Here is a 6,543-nt window from a genome sequence, read left to right as displayed (position 1 = left end):
CACAGGCTGCCTGCCACTTGAGCCGTGAGAACAATGCGATGCCAATGCAGAATGCCAGATTGCACAAGGCACGAGCTGCAGAAAACAAAACCAGCCACCACACTCGTCCCTCCAACCGAAACAAAAAAATAATAAAAAAAAAACACGGATAGCAAGTATGAAAAGATTCTGCCGAAAAACGCAAAATGCAAAACGAAAACTCGAGGATATCCAGTTTGATGCAGATGGGCCAAAAATCCCAAAGACAAAGTCTCTCGCCTTCCAAATGCGAACCTGCCAGAGTAACCCAATGAAAATCAGTGCGAAACGCTTTCCAAATTTTAGCAGCCAGTCTCTGTTTCCTTCTGCGATTTTCCTACCAACTGCTTGGCATCTGTGCACTACTGGCTTCGTTCCGTGGCACCCGAATCCTTTTGGCCGCTGCATCCTCTATCACTTTGCTGTAAAGCCTCTTGTGCGGATTTATTAGCTGAGCGATCGGATTTGTAACTAATTTCGAATAGGGAATTTCGAACAATAAGTGGTTTTTAAAGGGAAAGAATATAGGGGAACATGGGATGGAGATGGAAGGAAAGCTTATTAAATCTTTAGTTAATTTCTGCGACATAAGAGATGCCCTATGTGATCTTTTAAAATAGTTAGAACAAAACTAAACAATATTATTGTAAAACATATAAACTTATTCGGTTATTTTTAAAGTTTCCTAGAGCTATTTATTTCACTATTTAAATCTTAAAAGCAAACTCATTTTAAAAGAGTTGGTATTCGGATAATATATAAGTTTCTCTAGAGATTCTTTATTATTATTATTTTAGTCTTAAATCTTAAAATGAAATAAAATTTTGTCCACTGGTGAAATACCCGCCATGAGAGTATTCCTTTCGCGACTTAAGGCACATTTGGATTGGATTTTTGATTTTGTTTGCTTTTGCTCGGGTGTCGGAGTGCGTGCTTTTGGCGTTTATGTCAAATGCAGAATTTCCGTTTCATACTTTCTGCACTTGCTGTTTATTGTTTGCCCTCGGTGTGCAGTGGTGCTTTGTGGATGTGCGGCAGTATAGCAGTGTAGCTATATAGCCATATAGCTATTTGCTGTCGCTGCATCTGTGTGTGTGTGTGTGTGTGTGCTGTGTATGTGTGTGCGCTGTGCTGTGCATGGCTGTGCAGTTGCATCTGTATGCCGGCTTGTTCGAGTATTTTATAACTTGTTGGCTTAACTTCCACAGAATTTTGTCTGTTTTGTTTGGTTATGTGCTATTTTCCCGGGCGCCCCTTCCCCACTGCCCCACCCCTTTCGACCCCCTTTCGACCAAAGTGCCAAAGTGTTTGTGTCTGTGGTTGCGCTTAGTTCGGCAATTGTTTTCCAGAAATTCCTTAAGCTGCAAAATGTTTGTTATCAAACAATTTTTCGTGGCTTTCCCCCTGGGCTCTTGCTCCTGCTACCCTCTATTCCATTCTACTTCCACTAATTATAACGAAGCCGAGCTGCCGGAGTTGCAGTTCTAATTAGTTTGATTTTAATAGGCGGAGTTGTCGAGCGGTTGGTTGCCTCGAATCCTCGACAATAATTGAAAGCATTGTAGTGGCAGCAGTTCATTTGCATATGGGAAGCGCATTTCCTGGTGCTTCAAATTTATGGTACGTGCAGTTTAAATATTAAATAAAATGTCTTGCAAAAATAATTGAAAATCCCTGCCCTTCACTCCAAGCCCCGAGCAAGTTATGTGCGATTAGTGCAAATATTGCTGTCTCAGATTTCCACACAATGACTGGGCGAATTTCGATTATCAAGTTTTGGCCATATCAATATTTGGACAAGCGTTTGCAATTGATAATTGAAAAGTGTGCGGCCAATGGTACGTATGAGTAATGTACAAAGGCGGACCATTGTTTGAGTTGCCCGATTTGTACACGTGTGTCTGTGTGTCTGTGTGCGTATGTGCTGGTATGAGCTGGTGTGAGCGGATTTCCGTAGCCGTATCTGAAATGAAAATCAAATAGCAAGTGCAAAACGTGGCTTGGGGAAAAGTGCAGCTGAAAGAAATTAATTTGTGTGCAAATATTTTAGATAGTTCTTTTTTCCGGTTTTCTCGAGCTGCTTTCAGTGCTGCATTCGGTGTGTGTGTGTGCGAGTGTGTATGTGTGTGTGGCGTTGGCAATTTCAATTTCTTTGCCAAAGTAATGCTTCAACAATTCGCCACGCCAGAGGGCGCTCACGTGCACGGTCGGTCTGCTGATTAAGGAGAACTGCCAGCTGGCAACTTGTCTTGCAATCGCATTTGCTGCATCCACCACGGCGTGTCCTTGCAGCCACTGAGACTCCTTTCCCTGGCAAAACATTAAATTGTATTAGCCTAAAACATTTCATTACCTTCAGCCCTCCGACTGGAGCAATCAGCTTGAAAAAGCATTTGAAGATTTAAGGCAAATCCCTGAGAGCGTCGCTCGGATGGCAAAGCGGACGAGGTGGAGGCCAGCTTGTAGCATACTTTTCCAAACTGCTCGCCCCTGGCGTGCAGCTAATAAAAAGGAAAATATTATGCAACAAGTAAGCAGGAGTATACACTGCTCTCAATGGCTTCCAGCCAAACAGTACCGAGTGGCGCTTTATTAGCTGACCCATCTTCAGCTGCCACGCCCCTCAGCACCTCAGCACCTCGGCCCTTCAGCAATCCATCCATCCCATCCTCGAATCCGCCCACTCATAATCCAGTGTAAAATTGTTTTCAAGCAGCTGAGTGCAGTTCATGCTGCATGTACTTGTGCAGCTCTAGGGCAGGCCTTCTGCCGGATCTGCTGCTGCCCCTCATTTGTTGGCCCGGGTCCCAAACATACGTACGTACACAAAAATGCACAAGAATGTACAAAAAAGCAGAAAGAAGTACAATATAAGAATGCAGAATGTGTGCTGCACTACACAGAAATAATTTCAATCATGGCACTGTAATTCCCAGGCACACTTACCGCCTCCTGCGGATCCTTGAAGGTTCCGCCGAAGAAAACCACTTGCACTGCGCCCCATTTAATTGCCGGAGTGCAGGTGCTCGAGCAGATGAGCACCGGAATATATATATTCGGGAGTACCCTCGCTTAAGTAGCCGTGCAGGTGGGGCTATACTGAGCTGATATAATACATTCAAGGATGCCAACTTGACGCTCTATATTATATAAAATTGGTTTAATCTCTGAAAAATCAATGCATAACTCACAGAACCACAGGAGATTATTGAAAAAACGAAAAGCCAACAAAATAAATAGTTGCGCACTTGAGGAAAATGTTTATAGAACAATGCCCATGCAGGGGAATTCGCTGTATTGAGTGCTCACTAACATATTTCCACTAAATAAATTTTAATTTGCTTTAAGGAGGCAGCGCAGTGTTCATGCATGCTCAAATTCACCGGGAACCACACGAAAAGGACGAAGGGCCAGCGAGGGGAGGGAGGTTGGCTGAACAGGATGTGCCAACACTCGCTATTTATGAGTTAATCAACCATGAACTTTAAAGCCCCGCTCTGAAATGCAAAAAGGACAGCAAAGCCACAAACACTAACCGCACTCGAGACCCAATAATGAATTTGCATTTTCTACGGCTTCCAAAAGGCATTTTCCGGCTTGTTGTGCTGTTTGGCACATAGAGCGAAAGACCGCCGACCAAAACAGGGAAAAACAAATGAAAACCAATTAAAATTTAATGATTATGCAGTTTTGTACAGTAGCAACATTTTCCACGCTTCAACGGCGAGCCAAAGTTTTTAGCAAGGTTTCTGTTTGATTGAATATGAGTGTATTCACAGTGAGCTTGTATAAATTCTGTTGTGCGTTTAATTCCGCTCGAAATAAGTAATTCATGTGGCCGGTGATATAAGCAATCCAGCATGCTCCTTGGACAGGAGCAAACCTGTGAGCCATAAACCAAAAGAGGAAGCGAATCGGAGACAAACAGGAAATCAAACGCAAACCGCAGCTGAAAGCCAATGCCGAGCGATCCGCGGAAATGCGAAGATACCGAGATAAAGACGGACAAAATAAGAATGAAAATAAGAAGTAACTGTAACTGGTGATGGTGGTGGGTGGATGACAGGCAGATTACGTTTCCGGTTGCCGCTGACAAGCGATGCCGAAACCGGAAACCAATGAGCGGCGTATAAATGTATTTACAATACTGACTGAAAATAAAGTCCTGCTTCTCGGCTCGTGACGCCGAAAAGTATGCTACTTACACAAACACTTCGTCACACACTTGGACGGAGAATTGCAAATTAGCAATTGCCCATGTGAAAGTGAAATGAACGGAAACGTGGCCCAAATGGGCCCGAAAAGGGACAGCGGTCGGTTAAGCAAACAGCAAGCGCACTGCAAAAAGTTGAGAGCCAAAGGATGAAGATGAAGGTCGACTATAAATGCGGCCATCAATTAGGGGGCGGGGCAGATCGATGCCCGCCTGGACGGGTTATTTATATACATCAAAGTGCGGGTTTTTGCCTCGTAGTGGACCACTTAACTCGATAGAGCGCGTTCCCAGACGTACCGGCTTTTTGCGGCGAAACTACTGAAGGGTATCCGCTGTTCGCCAGAGCGAACCCTGCCGAACTTACTTTTGTCTATTTCCCCGGACTTACAGCCAATTTAAAGTGCTGGCTTAGAGTGGCCAGGCCGCAACTGAGGTCCTGCCATATGTGTGACCGGAAGCAGCGGCCAACAAGCGGAGCTTAGGCCCTAGAACTCAAGTTGATATTGACAGCACACCCGCACCAATATTAACCCTGACTCACAGTCTCACTAGGGTGACTAGTCCTTTTTCGAGTCAGATATTTATAACTAGAAAAATATCTTCAAAAATCATTCTATTGCACTTGGTACTTAGCATTTTTCCTATTCATGCGTAATTCCAGGAATAAGTTGTTATATATTACTTAAAAATCGAACTACCCTAGTCCCTAAAAACGGATCACCTACACCCACGCTAGTTGTGTGCATGTCAATGTGGCTAAGGGTAGGAAATGAGTTTCAAAGTGCTTAAAAGTGGCTGCTGGTGTTTGGCTTTCAGTCCGCTGGCCTGGAGTGCCAGCGTTGCGCTACATTAGATTAAACAGCTTAAGAAGTCAGCCAGTAATTCCAAGGCACCAACACACGCGCACATACGCAGCCGAAAGCTGTCAACGTGGCGTATGAGCAATGTTGCCTTTCGCCACTCGCTTGCCGCCTTGAGTCGAATGGCGATGGTGATGGTGCTGGTGCTGGTGATGCGGTCTTCTTGTGCGATGTGGCAGAAAAATTAGTGACCCTGAATTAAATTGCCATTATTTTCAACTCACTCGAAAAGATGCGCAAAATACACACACTCGCTGGCATCGAGTGTATTTGAGCGGCTGCTGAAAAGCGGATTTAATATGAAAATTCCGCATTACGAGTTGTTTGTCGTTTCACTTTGTGTACTGCACATACATACATATGCACAAGCAATTGCCAGACTGTGCTAGTGTGTGTGAGCGTGTTAGGGTGTGTGTGCGGGTTTAGCGATTGAAATTCAATTACTTGTGTCCCTTTTTGCTGCCGCCCAAAAAGCAAAAAAAACTGGCGAGAGCGAAGCAAACTTTTTCGCCAGCAAAAAAAAAAAAAAGAAAAATACTCGTAATATTCAGCGTGTATGTGTGAGCCTTATATCTGGTGAATGTCATCTGGATATGGCTACAACTACAACAGCATAACTTTGAACAACTGTCAGCCGGGTTCAGAGTGGCCACGTATCTGTGTGTGTTACACGCCCTTTGAGGTTGGTTAACTGTCTCCTGCGTGGTCCGAGTTTTTATCGCCGCCACTGTGCGCCAGTCTGTTTGGGTCTGAGTTTGAGTTTCGTTTTGAGTGCGTGTGTAGTTTGGGCCAAAAATACAAAACACTATCAGCAAGCAGGCCAGCACCAAGAGGCCGAGAAGAAATCGAGAGACATCGCCGACATGACACACAAAGTTATGGCCTCTCGTCTGGCAATCGCATAAATCAAACCTTTGTCTTGCAGGTGGCAAGAGGACTTCGCCATGGCTGGAAGCATTTTGGTAGCTGCATCAAATGAGTTTATTATGCCACATCGGAGGCCATTTAATTTACATTTTATGTGGCTGAATTTAAATGTTTTCCAGATTTGTGGCATATAAATTTGCTGATTAGGCAAATGTTAGGGTTGCCCTCAATGATTCGAATCAGATCTATGGCAATTAAAGGAATTCAATTAGCAAAGAGCCCCTTGGTGTTTTTCGTTTGATTGTATTACGCACATGATTGATGGCAATTTGAGCCACTGCGATTCAATCATAAGCCGTCCATTGATTATCCCTATTTTTACTCGGAGGCGAGCAAATAAAATTAATGAGCCGCAAATGCAAAGTAGGGAAATAAATCCACCAAATCATATTTAAAACACGTGGCTTTGTTCGCCGTGCCCAGCATTTCTTTGTTTTTATTTCATTTTATGGCTGTTGTTGTACCTTTCACGTCAATTGGAATGCCATACATTTCAATGATTACGATGCGCAAATATTCAAT

The sequence above is a fragment of the Drosophila simulans genome, chromosome 3R (assembly GCF_016746395.2).
Source record: "Drosophila simulans strain w501 chromosome 3R, Prin_Dsim_3.1, whole genome shotgun sequence".
NCBI classification, from domain to species: Eukaryota; Metazoa; Arthropoda; class Insecta; order Diptera; family Drosophilidae; genus Drosophila; species Drosophila simulans.
This window is presented reverse-complemented; position numbering follows the sequence as displayed.